This window comes from Diuraphis noxia, unplaced genomic scaffold (genome assembly GCF_037042655.1).
Source record: "Diuraphis noxia isolate RWA-SAM2 unplaced genomic scaffold, SU_Dnox_SAM2 contig0005, whole genome shotgun sequence".
Taxonomy (NCBI): domain Eukaryota; kingdom Metazoa; phylum Arthropoda; class Insecta; order Hemiptera; family Aphididae; genus Diuraphis; species Diuraphis noxia.
Genome location: NW_028301715.1, coordinates 34,704,251 through 34,723,619, shown reverse-complemented (window position 1 = coordinate 34,723,619; position 19,369 = coordinate 34,704,251). Strand labels below are relative to the sequence as shown.

Here is a 19,369-nt window from a genome sequence, read left to right as displayed (position 1 = left end):
AGCTCTAGTTTATTTTTTGGACACAATTTTTTAACTTTATTAGCCAATTGCCACTAAAAAACATAATTTTATCATGATTTAATTATCCTTCATTTTTTATTTCATTCATTTTTCTTGAAAATACATAGTGCAGTCTTCATTGTGTATTCCAAGACCATAATTTTTACCAAATTTCTTTTTTGGTCCTTAAAAATCATTTGCCTGCGGGCGTCAATACCCCCTTTCCATTTTTATTTTCAAATTATAGCTCTAGTTTATTTTTATGGACACAATTTTTAAAATTTTTGAACCACATGTCTCCTAAAAACATAATTTTATCTTGATTTTATTATCCTTATCTTATTTTTCTTTGACAACACATAGTGCAGTCGTCTTTGAGTATTCCAGAACCATAACTTTTACCAAATTTCTTTTTTGATCCTTAAAAATCATTTGCCTGCGGGCGCCAATACCCCCCTTCCATTTTTATTTTCAAAATATAGCTTTAGTTTATTTTTGTGGACACAATTTTTCAAACTTTTTTAACCATGTTTAAATGAAAAACATTATTTTATCATGATTTAATTATCCTTCATTTTTTATTTCATTCATTTTTCTTGAAAATACATAGTGCAGTCTTCATTGTGTATTCCATGACCATAATTTTTACCAATTTTTCTTTTTTGATCCTTAAAAATCATTTGCTCGCGTGCGCCAATACCCCCTTTCCATTTTTTTTTTCAATATATAGCTTTAGTTTATTTTTGTGGACACAATTTTTCAAACTTTTTTAACCATGTTTAAATGAAAAACATTATTTTATCATGATTTAATTATCCTTCATTTTTTATTTCTTTCATTTTTCTTGAAAATACATAGTGCAGTCGTCATTGAGTATTCCAAGACCATAATTTTTACCAAATTTCTTTTTTTGATTTTATAAAAATCATTTGCCTGCGGTCGCCAATACCCCCTTTCAATTTTTATTTTCAATATATAGCTCTAGTTTATTTTTTGGACACAATTTGTTAACTTTATTAGCCAATTGCCACTAAAAAACATAATTTTATCATGATTTAATTATCCTTCATTTTTTATTTCATTCATTTTTCTTGAAAATACATAGTGCAGTCTTCATTGTGTATTCCAAGACCATTAATTTTTTCGAATTTTTTTTTTTGATCCTTAAAAATCATTTGCCTGCGGGCGCCAATTACCCCCTTCCATTTTTATTTTCAAAATATAGCTCTAGTTTATTTTTGTGGACACAATTTTTAAAATTTATTATCCACTTGTCTCCAAAAAACATAATTTTATCTTGATTTAATTATACTTCTTTTATTTTTCTTTGACAACACATAGTGCAGTCGTCTTTGAGTATTCCAGAACCATAACTTTTACCAAATTTCTTTTTTGATCCTTAAAAATCATTTGCCTGCGGGCGCCAATACCCCCCTTCCATTTTTATTTTCAAAATATAGCTTTAGTTTATTTTTGTGGACACAATTTTTCTAACTTTTTTAACCATGTTTAAATGAAAAACATAATTTTATCATGATTTAATTATCCTTCATTTTTTATTTCATTCATTTTTCTTGAAAATACATAGTGCAGTCTTCATTGTGTATTCCAAGACCATAACTTTTACCAAATTTCTATTTTGATCCTTAAAAATCATTTGCCTGCGGGCGCCAATACCCCCTTTCCATTTTTATTTTCAAAATATAGCTCTAGTTTATTTTTTGGACACAATTTTTTAACTTTATTAGCCAATTGCCACTAAAAAACATAATTTTATCATGATTTAATTATCCTTCATTTTTTATTTCATTCATTTTTCTTGAAAATACATAGTGCAGTCTTCATTGTGTATTCCAAGACCATAATTTTTACCAAATTTCTTTTTTGGTCCTTAAAAATCATTTGCCTGTGGGCGTCAATACCCCCTTTACATTTTTATTTTCAAAATATAGCTCTAGTTTATTTTTGTGGACACAATTTTTAAAATTTATTAACCACTTGTCTCCAAAAAACATAAATTTATCTTGATTTTATTATCCTTATCTTATTTTTCTTTGAAAATACATAGTGCAGTCTTCATTGTGTATTCCAAGACCATAAATTTTTTCGAATTTTATTTTTGATTCTTTAAAATCATTTGCCTGCGGGCGCCAATACCCCCTTCCATTTTTATTTTCAAAATATAGCTCTAGTTTATTTTTGTGGACACAATTTTTCAAACTTTTTTAACCATTTTTAAATGAAAAACATAATTTTATCATGATTTAATTGACCATAATTTTTTTCGAATTTTTTTTTTGATCCTTAAAAATCATTTGCCTGCGGGCGCCAATAACCCCTTTCCATTTTTATTTTCAATATATAGCTCTGGTTTATTTGTTGGACTCAATTTTTTAACTTTATTAGCCAATTGCCACTAAAAAACATAATTTTATCATGATTTAATTATTCTTCATTTATTGTTTTTGAAAATACATAGTGCAGTCTTCATTGTGTATTCCAAGACCATAACTTTTACCGAATTTCTATTTTGATCCTTAAAAATCATTTGCCTGCGGGCGCCAATACCCCCTTTCCATTTTTATTTTCAAAATATAGCTCTAGTTTATTTTTGTGGACACAATTTTTAAAATTTATTAACCATTTTTAAATGAAAAACATAATTTTATCATGATTTAATTGACCATAATTTTTTTCGAATTTTTTTTTTGATACTTAAAAATCATTAGCCTGCGGGTGCCAATACCCCCCTTCCATTTTTATTTTCAAAATATAGCTCTAGTTTATTTTTGTGGACACAATTTTAAAAATTTATTAACCACTTGTCTCCAAAAAACATAATTTTATCTTGATTTTATTATCCTTATCTTATTTTTCTTTGAGAATACATAGTGCAGTCTTCATTGTGTATTCCAAGACCATTATTTTTTTCGAATTTTTTTTTTTTTTGATCCTTAAAAATCATTTGCCTGCGGGCGCCAATACCCCCCTTCCATTTTTATTTTCAAAATATAGCTCTAGTTTATTTTTGTGGACACAATTTTAAAAATTTATTAACCACTTGTCTCCAAAAAACATAATTTTATCTTGATTTTATTATCCTTATCTTATTTTTCTTTGAGAATACATAGTGCAGTCGTCATTGAGTATTCCAAGACCATAATTTTTACCAAATTTCTTTTTTGATTTTATAAAAATCATTTGCCTGCGGGCGCCAATAACCCCTTTCCATTTTTATTTTCAATATATAGCTCTAGTTTATTTTTTGGACTCAATTTTTTAACTTTATTAGCCAATTGCCACTAAAAAACATAATTTTATCATGATTTAATTATTCTTCATTTATTGTTTTTGAAAATACATAGTGCAGTCTTCATTGTGTATTCCAAGACCATTATTTTTTTCGAATTTTTTTTTTTGATCCTTAAAAATCATTTGCCTGCGGGCGCCAATACCCCCCTTCCATTTTTATTTTCAAAATATAGATGTAGTTTATTTTTGTGGACACAATTTTTTATCTTTATAAGCCAATTGCCACTAAAAACATAATTTTATCATGATTTAATTATTCTTCATTTATTGTTTTTGAAAATACATAGTGCAGTCTTCTTTGTGTATTCCAACACTATAATTTTTACCAAATTTCTATTTTGATCCTTAAAAATCATTTGCCTGTGGGCGCCAATACCCTCCTTCCATTTTTATTTTCAAAATATAGCTCTAGTTTACTTTGTGGACACAATTTTTAAAATTTATTAACCACTTGTTTCCAAAAAACATAATTTTATCTTGATTTAATTCTACATCTTTTATTTTTCTTTGACAACGCATATTGCAGTCGTCATGGTGTATTCCAAGACCATAATTTTTACCAAATTTCTTTTTTGGTCCTTAAAAATCATTTGCCTGCCGGCGCCAATACCCACTTTCCATTTTTATCTTCAAAATATAGATCTAGTTTATTTTTGTGGACACAATTTTTAAAATTTATTATCCACTTGTCTCCAAAAAACATAATTTTATCTTGATTTAATTATACTTCGTTTTTTATTTCATTCATTTTTCTTGAAAATACATAGTGCAGTCTTCATTGTTTATTCAAGACTATAATTTTTTCCCAATTTATTTTTTGGTCCTAAAAAATCTTTTTCCTGCGGGCGCCAATACCCCCTTTTCATTTTTATTTTAAAAATGTAGATCTAGTTTATTTTTGTGGACACAATTTTTCAAATTTTATTAACCATGTTTAAATGAAAAACATAATTTTATCATGATTTAATTATCCTTCATTTTTTATTTCATTCATTTTTCATTGACAACACATAGTGCAGTCGTCTTTGAGCATTCTTGAACCATAATTTTTACCAAATTTCTTTTTTGGTCCTTAAAAATCATTTGCCTGTGGGCGCCAATACCCTCTTTCCATTTTTATTTTCAAAATATAGCTCTAGTTTACTTTGTGGACACAATTTTTAAAATTTATTAACCACTTGTTTCCAAAAAACATAATTTTATCTTGATTTAATTCTACATCTTTTATTTTTCTTTGACAACGCATATTGCAGTCGTCATGGTGTATTCCAAGACCATAATTTTTACCAAATTTCTTTTTTGGTCCTTAAAAATCATTTGCCTGCGGGCGCCAATACCCCCTTTCCATTTTTATTTTAAAAATGTAGATCTAGTTTATTTTTGTGGACACAATTTTTCAAATTTTATTAACCATGTTTAAATGAAAAACATTATTTTATCATGATTTAATTATCCTACATTTTTTATTTCATTCATTTTTCTTGAAAATACATAGTGCAATCTTCATTGTGTATTCCAAGACCATAATTTTTACCAAATTTCTTTTTTGATCCTTAAAAATCATTTGCCTGCGTGCGCCAATACCCCCTTTCCATTTTTTTTTTCAATATATAGCTCTAGTTTATTTTTTGGACACAATTTTTTAACTTTATTAGCCAATTTCCACTAAAAAACATAATTTTATCATGATTTAATTATTCTTCATTTATTGTTTTTGAAAATACATAGTGCAGTCTTCATTGTGTATTCCAAGACCATAACTTTTACCTAATTTCTATTTTGATCCTTAAAAATCATTTGCCTTTGGGCGCCAATACCCCCTTTCCATTTTTATTTTCAAAATATAGCTCTAGTTTATTTTTGTGGACACAATTTTTAAAATTTATTAACCATTTTTAAATGAAAAACATAATTTTATCATGATTTAATTGACCATAATTTTTTTCGAATTTTTTTTTTGATCCTTAAAAATCATTTGCCTGCGGGTGCCAATACCCCCCTTCCATTTTTATTTTCAAAATATAGCTCTAGTTTATTTTTGTGGACACAATTTTAAAAATGTATTAACCACTTGTATCCAATAAACATAATTTTATCTTGATTTTATTATCCTTATCTTATTTTTCTTTGAGAATACATAGTGCAGTCTTCATTGTGTATTCCAAGACCATTATTTTTTTCGAATTTTTTTTTTTTTGATCCTTAAATATCATTTGCCTGCGGGCGCCAATACCCCCTTCCATTTTTATTTTCAAAATATAGCTCTAGTTTATTTTTGTGGACACAATTTTAATAATTTATTAACCACTTGTCTCCAAAAAACATAATTTTATCTTGATTTTATTATCCTTATCTTATTTTTCTTTGAGAATAAATAGTGCAGTCGTCATTGAGTATTCCAAGACCATAATTTTTACCAAATTTCTTTTTTGATTTTATAAAAATCATTTGCCTGCGGGCGCCAATAACCCCTTTCCATTTTTATTTTCAATATATAGCTCTAGTTTATTTTTTGGACTCAATTTTTTAACTTTATTAGCCAATTGCCACTAAAAAACATAATTTTATCATGATTTAATTATTCTTCATTTATTGTTTTTGAAAATACATAGTGCAGTCTTCATTGTGTATTCCAAGACCATTATTTTTTTCGAATTTTTTTTTTTGATCCTTAAAAATCATTTGCCTGCGGGTGCCAATACCCCCCTTCCATTTTTATTTTCAAAATATAGCTCTAGTTTACTTTGTGGACACAATTTTTAAAATTTATTAACCACTTGTTTCCAAAAAACATAATTTTATCTTGATTTAATTCTACATCTTTTATTTTTCTTTGACAACGCATATTGCAGTCGTCATGGTGTATTCCAAGACCATAATTTTTACCAAATTTCTTTTTTGGTCCTTAAAAATCATTTGCCTGCGGGCGCCAATACCCCCTTTCCATTTTTATTTTAAAAATGTAGATCTAGTTTATTTTTGTGGACACAATTTTTCAAATTTTATTAACCATGTTTAAATGAAAAACATTATTTTATCATGATTTAATTATCCTACATTTTTTATTTCATTCATTTTTCTTGAAAATACATAGTGCAATCTTCATTGTGTATTCCAAGACCATAATTTTTACCAAATTTCTTTTTTGATCCTTAAAAATCATTTGCCTGCGTGCGCCAATACCCCCTTTCCATTTTTTTTTTCAATATATAGCTCTAGTTTATTTTTTGGACACAATTTTTTAACTTTATTAGCCAATTTCCACTAAAAAACATAATTTTATCATGATTTAATTATTCTTCATTTATTGTTTTTGAAAATACATAGTGCAGTCTTCATTGTGTATTCCAAGACCATAACTTTTACCTAATTTCTATTTTGATCCTTAAAAATCATTTGCCTTTGGGCGCCAATACCCCCTTTCCATTTTTATTTTCAAAATATAGCTCTAGTTTATTTTTGTGGACACAATTTTTAAAATTTATTAACCATTTTTAAATGAAAAACATAATTTTATCATGATTTAATTATTCTTCATTTATTGTTTTTGAAAATACATAGTGCAGTCTTCATTGTGTATTCCAAGACCATTATTTTTTTCGAATTTTTTTTTTTGATCCTTAAAAATCATTTGCCTGCGGGTGCCAATACCCCCCTTCCATTTTTATTTTCAAAATATAGCTCTAGTTTACTTTGTGGACACAATTTTTAAAATTTATTAACCACTTGTTTCCAAAAAACATAATTTTATCTTGATTTAATTCTACATCTTTTATTTTTCTTTGACAACGCATATTGCAGTCGTCATGGTGTATTCCAAGACCATAATTTTTACCAAATTTCTTTTTTGGTCCTTAAAAATCATTTGCCTGCCGGCGCCAATACCCACTTTCCATTTTTATTTTCAAAATATAGATCTAGTTTATTTTTGTGGACACAATTTTTAAAATTTATTATCCACTTGTCTCCAAAAAACATAATTTTATCTTGATTTAATTATACTTCGTTTTTTATTTCATTCATTTTTCTTGAAAATACATAGTGCAGTCATTGTTTATTCAAGACTATAATTTTTTCCCAATTTATTTTTTGGTCCTAAAAAATCTTTTTCCTGCGGGCGCCAATACCCCCTTTTCATTTTTATTTTAAAAATGTAGATCTAGTTTATTTTTGTGGACACAATTTTTCAAATTTTATTAACCATGTTTAAATGAAAAACATAATTTTATCATGATTTAAGTATCCTTCATTTTTTATTTCATTCATTTTTCTTGAAAATACATAGTGCAGTCTTCATTGTGTATTCCAAGACTATAATTTTTTCACAATTTATTTTTTGGTCCTTAAAAATTATTTGCCTGCGGGCGCCAATACCCCCTTTCCGTTTTTATTTTCAAAATATAGCTCTAGTTTATTTTTATGGACACAATTTTTAAAATTTTTGAACCACATGTCTCCTAAAAACATAATTTTATCTTGATTTAATTTTAGTTCTTTTATTTTTCTTTGACAACACATAGTGCAGTCTTCATGGTGTATTCCAAGACCATAATTTATTTCGAATTTTTTTTTTTTGATCCTTAAAAGTCATTTGCCTGCGGGGGCCAATACCCCCCTTCCATTTTTATTTTCAAAATAAAGCTGTAGTTTATTTTTGTGGACACAATTTTTCAAACTTTTTTAACCATGTTTAAATGAAAAATATAATTTTATCATGATTTAATTATCCTTCATTTTTTATTTCATTCATTTTTCATTGACAACACATAGTGCAGTCGTCTTTGAGCATTCTTGAACCATAATTTTTACCAAATTTCTTTTTTGGTCCTTAAAAATCATTTGCCTGCGGGCGCCAATACCCCCTTTCCATTTTTATTTTAAAAATGTAGATCTAGTTTATTTTTGTGGACACAATTTTTCAAATTTTATTAACCATGTTTAAATGAAAAACATAATTTTATCATGATTTAAGTATCCTTCATTTTTTATTTCATTCATTTTTCTTGAAAATACATAGTGCAGTCTTCATTGTGTATTCCAAGACTATAATTTTTTCACAATTTATTTTTTGGTCCTTAAAAATTATTTGCCTGCGGGCGCCAATACCCCCTTTACATTTTTATTTTCAAAATATAGCTCTAGTTTATTTTTTGGACACAATTTTTTAACTTTATAAGCCAATTGCCACTAAAAACATAATTTTATCATGATTTAATTATTCTTCATTTATTGTTTTTGAAAATACATAGTGCAGTCTTCCTTGTGTATTCCAAGACTATAACTTTTACCAAATTTCTATTTTGATCCTTAAAAATCATTTGCCTGCGGGCGCCAATACCCCCCTTCCATTTTTATTTTCAAAACATAGCTCTGGTTTATTTTTGTGGACACAATTTTTAAAATGTATTAACCACTTGTCTCCAAAAAACATAATTTTATCTTGATTTTATTATCCTTATCTTATTTTTCTTTGAGAATACATAGTGCAGTCTTCATTGTGTATTCCAAGACCATTATTTTTTTCGAATTTTTTTTTTTTTGATCCTTGAAAATCATTTGCCTGCGGGCGCCAATACCCCCTTTCCATTTTTATTTTCAAAATATAGCCATATATTATTTTTGTGTATTGTTAGACTTCGTTAGCCACTTGCCACTAAAAAACATAATTATATCATGATTGAATTATCCTTCATATTTTATTTCATTAATGTTTCTTGAGAATTTATAGTGTAGTCTTCATTGTGTATTCTAAGTCTATAAATTTTTCCAAATTCCTTTTTTGATCCTTAAAATTCATTTGCCTGCGGGCGCCAATACCCCCTTTCCATTTTTATTTTCAAAATATAGCTCTAGATTATTTTTGTGGACACAATTTTTAAACTTTATTAACCACTTGCCACTAAAAAAACATAATTTTATCATAAGTTTGTTGTCCTTCATTTATTTTTCTTGATTATACATAGTGCATACTACATTGTGTATTTTAAGTCTACAATTATATCCAAATTTATTTTTTGATCCTTAAAAATCATTTGCCTACGCTTGGCAATACTCCCTTTTAATTTTTATTTTCAAAATACATATCTAATTTTATTTTTTGTACACAATTTTTTATCTTTTTTTAGCCTTTTCCCGCTAAAAAACATAATTTTATTATGATTTAATTATCCTTCTTTTATTCTCCTTGAGATTATGTACTACAGTCTTATTATTATATAATGACTTTTCCTAATTTTTTTTTTTCGGTTCTTGAAAAACACTTGCCTGCATGCGCTACACACCCCTTCACAACTTTTTTTTTTCATTTATCAACTCTAGTTAAAAAATACAAATTTAAGTTTAAAAAAATATTTGCCCTATACTTATAGGTAATCATTAAATCATAATTGTATTGCTATTAATATTTTTATTTACTTATTTTCTTCGATATTACATATGGTAGTCTCCAGTGTGTATTCTTATATTATATTATATTATAGCTTAATAAAATTTTGTTTTTGCTACTTGAAAACACTCAACTGCATGCACCACACCATCCTTCTCATTTTTTTTTCATATTTCAACTCTAAATTATTTTTTTGTACACAAATTTAAACTTTTATAACCATTTGCCCTATAAGTAATCATTAAATAATGATTTAATTACTATAAATATATTTTGTTATTTATGCTCCTTGAGATTACATACTGCAATCTCCAGTGACCCAGTGTGCATTCTTATATTATAACTTATCTAATTTTTTTTTTTTTTTTTGCTACTTGAAAAACACTTGCCTGCGGGCGCCTCTATCCCCATTCCCATTTTTTTTTTCATAATTAAACTAATTTATTTTTTCGTACACAAATTTAAACTTTTAAAACCTTTTGCCCTTTAAGTAATCATTAAATCATTATCTTATTACTATAAATATTTTTATTGATATATTTACCTGGAGATTACATACTTGCAGTGTCCAGTGTGTTCCTATTCTTATATTATAAATTTTCAAAATATTTCATTCCTTTATAGTTAATTTCATTTTATTTTCCGCGAGATTTTTTACTGCATACTACAAGTTGTATTCTTATTTAATTATTTACATCAAATTTAGGTTTAATTTTTTTTTTTCGCTTCTTGTAATGCGTTTGCCTGCAACACGAGTTTGTTGTTCGTTATGTTTCGCTTGACGATGATGACTTCGGACAACTGACAATCAAATTCATGAGTTTTGTGTGACTTGTCGTAGGTGAAAAAACGTATAATTCCAAATGGGTAAAGATAATTGCATTTGCGATAACGTCATATCGGGATAAATACGAATTGGTTATACGTTACTTTTCGCGGTACGATGGCGGTGTCGGACTGCTGACAATCTAAACCAGAGATGGCGAACCTATGACACGCGCACACTATTTTAGTGACACACTCAACTGTGTAAAAAGTTTGTCATCAAAAACCACTGGTCATAGGACGTAGACTAAAATATATTGAGATTACAAAAATGAAATATTAAGTTTATGATATTATACCTAAACGCATTGAATTGAATATCTACACTGCTCAACAACTATCAATTTTATTACTTTTCGATAAAAAATCGTATTCGATAAGAACTTGATTAGCTATATATATTTTACATAACGGATATAACATGTAGCTGGCCCACAACTAGCGTTAGTCATTACTCATTCGTCGAGTCGAATGTGTTTCATGTGTTAAATTTGTGCAGTTTTCATTATTGGTGAGTGTTATTTTTATAGTAATTCAACGGTTATATTTGTAGAATTAATGATGTCAAAAAGTAAAAGTGGGAGATCATTTCACGAACAATGGACCGTAGATTATGGGGTAGTTCAAAAAAATAATAAAGCGTTGTTTTTTATGTAATGAAACAGTAGTTAGTCGCAGTTTTAATGTAAAAAGACTTTTTAAAACAATTCATACGGACATATTTTCTTTATCAACTGAAGAAAAGTGAAAATTAATTTCGCAAAGATTGAAACGTTTTAAAAATCAATCAAATAATTTCAAAGCTGCGTTTAAACCAAATTATAATTTAACAGCTGCTAATTTTTCTGTATCCCACTCAGTGATGTAAAAATACCGTATTATATTTTTCATTTGTATAATACGCGTGTATTATACAGTATTAAAAAAAAAATTGTTTGATGTTTACATTATTGTTAAATATAGTTATTCAAGTATAGTAAAATCAAAACTATTGAAGTTTATTGATGAATAATGATCCATTTTAAATATTAAATTCAATAATGGTAGTTATGAGTTAGGTAATTATAAATAAATAAAAATATATTGTTTCTAAGTTTAGAATATTAGATTTTAATATTTTTAGTAATTAGAATTAGTATTTAATTAATTAATTTGTGAGTGTTTACAGTAATCACACAACTATTTAAACCCCTCAACACTATAGTATTAATAAATAAGAACTTTTAACATAAAAAGAAACAAACTTTATTATAATTATTATAAAAACGGAACATAAATTAATAACTTTATTTTAAATTACCTATACAAAATTAACTATTATAATAAATAAATTATATCTTTATACCTAATCATTAGGTAGGTTGGCAGGTAGTTAAAAAATATTAAAATTCAACTAATTAATAGGTAACTGCCTTTTCATCATAATTAGGTATCTTTATTAGTATTCAGTTATCTAGAATTTATTCTACTAAAGTAAACAATATTAGTTATTACCTGTTCTTGTATATTAATGAGGCGATCGACATATCCATCCAATGTTCTAGTATATGATTCTCTTGAAATCTTACTTGAAAAAGTTGTTAGTTTAGTTGCATTTGAATCATTCTTAAAAAGATTTGTGTTTGATGAAGATGTAGTAATAGTTTTTTCGATTTGTCTTGATAGAAGTACAGATGTAACTTCTCAGGCTCGGTTAGTAGTTTTCGTTCGATTTATAGTGTTAATATTATGAAAGAAGAATTAAAAAAATTAATAACAATTTCTACTAAAACAACTGGTCGTGATATCATGGATGAAGTACATAAAGAGTTTATAAATTTAAAAATCAATATTCAAAATATTGTTTCAATATCTACTGACGGGGCTCCAAATATGGTTGGTAAACACAATGAATTTATTAAACTTTTTTCCAATGAAATTTCGCATCCTATAATCAACTTTCACTGTATTTTACACCAAGAAGCGTTGTGTGCAAAAGATAGTATGAAATCGCTTCAAAAAGTAATGGAAACTGTTACAAAAATTGTCAATCAGTGGCGCAACTAGACCTTATGGTGCCCTAGTTACAAAAACTACTTGGTGCTCTACAAAATATTATTTTCTTTATATATTTATATTTTATAGTATAGATAAATATATATATATATATATGTATAAATTTTATAAATTATAACATAGGTAGGTTAGGTTAGGTTCTTTAATTCATAAAAAAAAAATAATACATGTACATATTAACAAAACTTAACTTTTCTAACCTTTAAGTTTGCAAAATGTTCTATTATTTTATTTATATTTAACTGTTTAGTCATATTTTTTTCAATGTTCAAAATGGCAATGTTTGATAGTCGATCTTGATTCATTGAATTTCAATCTTCAATCTTCTATCACCATCAACTTCTTCAAAATGTGTAATAGCGAATTTAGAACGAACTTCGTGGTTATCTTTTGAAATCCCCCATTTATCACACATATTATGACTTGTTAATATTAAATCATCATACTGATTTCTTAAATTTTGAGCAATACAATTAGCGTCTTGTAACTTTTGACAAGCATTATGTAAATTGGTATTTTTACATTGAAGAGACTGTGATACTCCATATAATTATCTTAATATTTTTTTTCCCATAAGCATAACAACAAAACGAATTCAATTTTTTCTAATTCTTTTTTAGAGCATTTTCAATATTTTATTCTGACTTGTTAAGGATTTCAAAACATCAATAAATCTCACTTTTAAGGCATAAATAGATATGTGTCGCGATTCCCAGCGAGTGGAGAATACTTTTTTTAGGACTCTTTACTTTATTTTATTTGCATCTACTTCACCAAAAGCTAAAGTCGCCCACCTTGGTGCACTTGAACTAAAAAAATTGAATACAGCCTGAACAGTTTCAAAAAACATTAACTCTTTTTGGTTACTCTTTGCAGCATCTGATATTATTAAGTTAAGATTATGCGCAAAACAGTGATGCAGTTGGAACTTTATCTTTAATTCGTTTTTGCAAGCCAGAGTAAAATCCTTTCATTACAGCTGCTCCGTCATAACTTTGTCCTCTACACACATATTGATATCTTCATTAATCTATATTACCTCTATACTACCTTTATTCAAATCTTGATAATTTATGTTATAATAAAATAAATACCAAAAACACAGGCATCAAATGGTGCCCCCTAAAATGTCTGCTGCCCTGGTGCCCTGGTGTAAGTACCATTCAACACCACCGCTTGTTGCGCCACTGTTGTCAATTTCATAACATCTCGAGATCTAAATAACCGACAGTTTGCCGAACTAAAATCAACCAGTTACAGTCCAAAAATTGATTCATTAGCCAATAAAATGCTGCAACAAAGTTCTCATTAAAAATGCATGTATAAAAATTGTATTTTTTAACGTTTCAATATTTTTTATTTTTTATAAATTAAATTTTTTTACAAACTTACGTGTTACTTATACTTTTGGTATCTAATATATTTAAATTGTTTAATAATATAATATTTGACTTGTGTTTTTATCATTCAAACCATACTCGTAGGAATTTTTAAGTTTAAAGAAGGGTTATCAAACTAGTCGACACGCGAGGAAAACAAAATCCAACAAACATTTTTAATTGGCACGCTGGTACAAAAAGGTTCGTCATCCCTGATCTAAGCCATGTTTTAACGCCATATTATTGCAAGTAATTTGATTTTCTTGTTCATAACTTTAAACGTGACGATGATGACGTCGGAAAACTCACATAATTAAATATATTGTGAATGCCTTATTACTATTGTGAGTGTTTTCGCCGCCAGCACTTGCTTGGGCAGTTTACTGAGCAACTCACAAAATGTGTGGGAGCAAATGATAATATTAAAAAGAATATGGTATCAACAGTATATAATAAACTATTATATTTATACTCATATTATTATTAATAATTAATGGACTTTTAAAACACAAACAATACAATATTGTACCCAAGACGTCTCTTCGGACGATTGTAATAATAACAATACTAATACGAATAATAATAATAATAAATGACAATTCGTGTATTAACTATATATATAACTATATAATATATTAACCTATGGTGCACTTTAAAGAGCACAATATATTTTGAGCAATATGCAAATTAATATAAATAATAATCAACAATAATAATAATATTAATAACGATACCGCTGGTCACAACTGACGGGATCCCACGATGATGACGGATATCGGATATGTTCACGGGAATATACTATAATATGTCGCAGACGGCTCATCCGTAGTGAGTCCGTTGACCTCGTGACTGCTGCAACGTACGTGCTTCACGCACTAGTCATACGCACTCTCCACGACTTAGTACGGACGCACACGAAAGTGCGGGCACGTGTAAATACGTGCGGCGGGTGACGATGAGAATCACACCCGCACACAAACTATTATAATAACAGATCGACGATCGACGCAATTTGAATATAATAATAAAATATATAATATCGTAGACATGCAGCACAATATACAGACTTGATTTGTCGATCGTCCCACAACGACAACGTGGTACAACAAATTTGAGACGACACCCACGGTCACAGCAAAGTATACCGCCCGGCGGTGGTGAACAGACAGGATGGCCTGAAGATGGCCGGACCGCTGGAGAACCGGTGGTCAGCGATGCCGGTCGCCAAAAGTTCGCGCAAGCACAGCACTTCGGCGTCGGACAGCCAGCGGGGTGACCAGATAGGTGTTAAACGGTCACACTGCTAGTCACGGGCGCGAAAAACGGCTCAGGTTCAAACAGTGAGTAACACGAATTTGTTGTTCGTTACTTTTCGCGTGATGATGACGACGTTGGACCGCCGACAATCCAAACCATCATGTCTTAACGCCGTTTTGTTGTTCATAACACGAAATTGATGTTCATAACTTTAAGCGTGTAAACTCGTAATAGTACGTCGTGCGCTTTGAGATTAATTATGTCATCGGTCTGACGTCGTCATGGTTATCACGAAAAGTAACTTATAACGAGTTACTCGAACTCGTTATGGTACTATGTGTGAGATTCATTATGTCGGCGGTCCAATGTCGTCGTCGTCGTCACGAAAAAAGTAACGTATAACAAGTTCTAGTAACTCGCAATAGAATGGCGTGCGCGTTGAGAATAATTATGTCGGCCGTCCGATGTCGTCGTCGTCACAAGAAAAGTAACCTATATCAATTCCGAGTTACCCGTAAAGTTGATGTGCGCGATGAGTTTAATTATGCCGTCAGTCCGACGTAGTCATGGTTTACTCGAAAATTAACGTACAACAATATTTAGAGTTACTCGTAATATTATCGGCGTGCCGACGTCGTCATCGTTACGAGAAAAGTAACGTATAACAAACTCGAATAACTCGCAACAGAACGGCGTGCGTGTTGAGACTTGAGATTAATAATGTCGGCGGTCTGACGTCGTCATGATTATCACGAAAAGTAACTTATAACGAGTTACTCGAACTCGTTATGGTACTATGTGTGAGATTCATTATGTCGGCGGTCCGACGTCTTTGGCGTCACGAAAAAGGTAACATACATAAAACTCTAATAACTCACAATAGAACGGCGTGCGCATTGAAATTAATATTGTCAGCGGTCCGACGTCGTCGTCGTTACGAGAAGTGTAACTTATAATAATTTCCGTAATAAGTTAATGTGTGCGCTGAGTTTAATTATGTTGGCGGTCTGACGTCTTTGACGTCACGAAAAAGGTAATGTATAAGTATAATAAGTTCTAGTAACTCGCAATAGAACGGCGTGCGTTTTGAGATTAATAATGTCGGCGGTCCAACTTCGTTGTCGTCACGAGAAAAGTAACGTATGTTGTATAATGCATAATATACAAAACATATTATAATTAAATCTATAAACCAGGTTAAGTAAACAATCATAATATTTAACAGGAAATATTAACAATAACAATTAGTGTAATTTTAAGCATATTCAGTAAGTATAATGTAACTAGGTCAAACTTAATATCTATATTACCGATAGTGTTTCGATTGTAAAATTTATATTTAAGGAATATGTGAAGACAGAAAATGGGTCAGTTGGCGAGAGTTGTGTGACTCGATTACCACTGACCATCAGTGTCAGAGACAGGTGGCGAAGTGCTTATAATTAATTTGTTCGTTTATTTGTGTATGTCGGTGATCGGCGTATACGACACGTATAACAAAGTCGAGTAACTAGCAATAGAACGGCGTGCGTGTTGAGATTAATAATGTCGGCAGTCCAACTTCGTTGTCGTCACGAGAAAAGTAACGTATACAAATTTCGAGTTACTCGTAATAAGTTTACGTGTGCGCTGAGTTCAATTATCTCATCGGTCCGACGTCTTTATGGTTATCACGAAAAGTAACGTATAACAAGTTAGAGTTACTCATAATAATAGTACGGTGTGCGCTTTGGGGTTCATTATGTCGGCGGTCCAACGTCTTCTATATGTCACGAGAAAAGTAACGTATAACAAATTCGAGTAACTCGTCGCGTGACGAAGACGACGAGGCCAAGAAGCAATGCTGACATAATTAATAACATTGCGCACGCCATATTATTGGGTGTAACGCGAATATATTATACGTTACTTTTCGTGTGACGATGATTACGTCGGACCGCTTATATTAAGTTATGCATTATTTCGGTATAGTTATCTCATTTCATTATTGCCCGATGCCCTGCAATGAACAGATTGTATACAAGGACATCGTTGATATAAAACTAGTATTATAATATATAGCTAGGTATCTATGGATTTCTCTTATTGATTTATTACAATATAATCCATGGCGATTGTCAAAGTCGTCGCGGAAGACGCAGTCGATTAAAGATTCTAACATTTCAATTAGATAGCAAAGTAGACATGAACGAAAAACATACTGTTTTCCGTTTAATCTTTTTTTTTCATAAATCACATTATTTTTAGACTTCAATTCAGCAGTATCTGATGCGTTTCCATTTCAGCGTCGGAGTGCATGCACGTCGCGGACTATAACAAAGCCCAAAATAATTGATATTTAAGGTAAGTTTGTTTTAATACCAATTCTTTTGCGGCTTAATATTATAAAAGAATTGAGGTACACGTTCGTACACTTATACAATGGTGATGTTTGCAAAGAGTTCTTCACCTATGCATTTGAAACTAAAAAAACTACAATAGGTACTTTAAACATACTGTATATTGAATAATTTATTATTATTTTAAAAATATATGTAATACTTGTTTGAAATACAATGTAAAAAAGAAAGTTACTCATTATAATTATCATGGCCTTATGTTTAATAATATTATGCTACCTATGGCTTTGAAAATAAATAAATAATAGGTCTAATTTATTATATAAATTAATCACCATGTTCATAGTTTTTTATTAGCATTTGTTATAAGTATTATCAATTTCAGATATTTTTAAGTTTTTATAAAAATGATAATAATTATCTGGAATAAGTTTGGCTTTGCGGTGATAAAATTAAATCTTTTTTATTTGTAAGACTCCAGGCTTTTCAATAAATGCAAATTTTATAATATGTAATGTATGTTTAATAATTTTATTTTTATTTAAAACTATAATTTCTTGATAATTTGCTTGCCCATAAGTTGTTTAAATTGTTGTAAAAACAATTTATCAGGGAATTATTTTTTAACTATTAATTTAATATCTCTCTATAAAACCATTTGACCGATAATATTTTTATTAATGTTGTTACAAAAATCTTTACTATGACTTGTCTAGTTAAAATGTCATCAAATTCTGATTTTAGACCTTTCTTATAATGTTCCTGAGTTTTTATTTTTCTTCCAGTCTTTGTCTTTAATACTATCATCAAAATCTTCATCATCTAAATCTGTAAACAGAATACAAACTGTGTTATAACATAAAGTTCATATAAACTCGTGATCATTCAGATCAACATAAAATTATTATTCATTATTAGAGTCAGTTATTTTATCACACTAAGTTTCCATTGGCACCTACTAGCTCAATGAAATTTTGTGAACTTTCATTTGATTTGTTTGAATGTGTTATGTGTGGTTTTCAATGGTAAATCGTCTGAAAAAATATTATAATAATATAGCTTGTAAAAAATTGCAACTGTGTAGCTGCTAAGTACCTACTTACTGTTCTCATATTCTTGTACTTATCACTGACGGTGTAGTATTTAACCATCCAATATTACTTTATTTGTAATATTAAATCCTGCATTTTTAATAGCTGTTAATATTTTCATAGAACAATAACACAATTAAATTACAATTTATGGTTGATAAGGTTTTGTACATTAGAAATTCTCAGAAAATTATTAATAGAATGAATTACATTCGGTATTTATTATGGTATATAATATTATACAAAATATATACAATAAGCCAACAACTGACATAGATTAATATATTATTACCTATTTATACATCATATTTATAAATCAAATTGCTTAAAAGTTAAAACTTTTAAAATTAAATTAACTTTTTACAGATTTATAGGTAAACAATTTTATAATTATTTTATATATTTCTTTTTTTTATTGAGCATATTCACATCGACAACAAAGGCCATTAGTTACACTTATTTACAATAATGATATAATATAATATAGTACTGATACAATGTTAAGTTATTTAATTAGTATTAAACATTTTTTTTTTTATATATAACATTGAACAATTTTGTTTTTCTTAAAAAATTAATTATGTCTAGGTTTTTTTCATGAATAGGTTATTTTATATTTTACGTAGGTACCTAATTCAATAATTTATTAAAATTGCATTTATTATATATTTCCTAAAAAAAACACAATATATCAAAAATTCATAAATAATAAATTTGAATAATATT

The 19,369-nt window shown here is 28.6% G+C and overlaps 1 long non-coding RNA gene across 1 annotated transcript; it reads right to left on the bottom strand.

Annotated features, from left to right (window-relative positions):
- Positions 1 to 18,234: 18,234 nt before the first annotated feature.
- Positions 18,235 to 18,762, bottom strand: LOC149055232 (uncharacterized). The gene is made up of 3 exons (XR_016191887.1): positions 18,656 to 18,762; positions 18,512 to 18,586; positions 18,235 to 18,380 (listed from the first exon to the last, which is right to left on the bottom strand). It is a non-coding gene; the product is annotated as an uncharacterized LOC149055232 (long non-coding RNA).
- Positions 18,763 to 19,369: the final 607 nt, after the last annotated feature.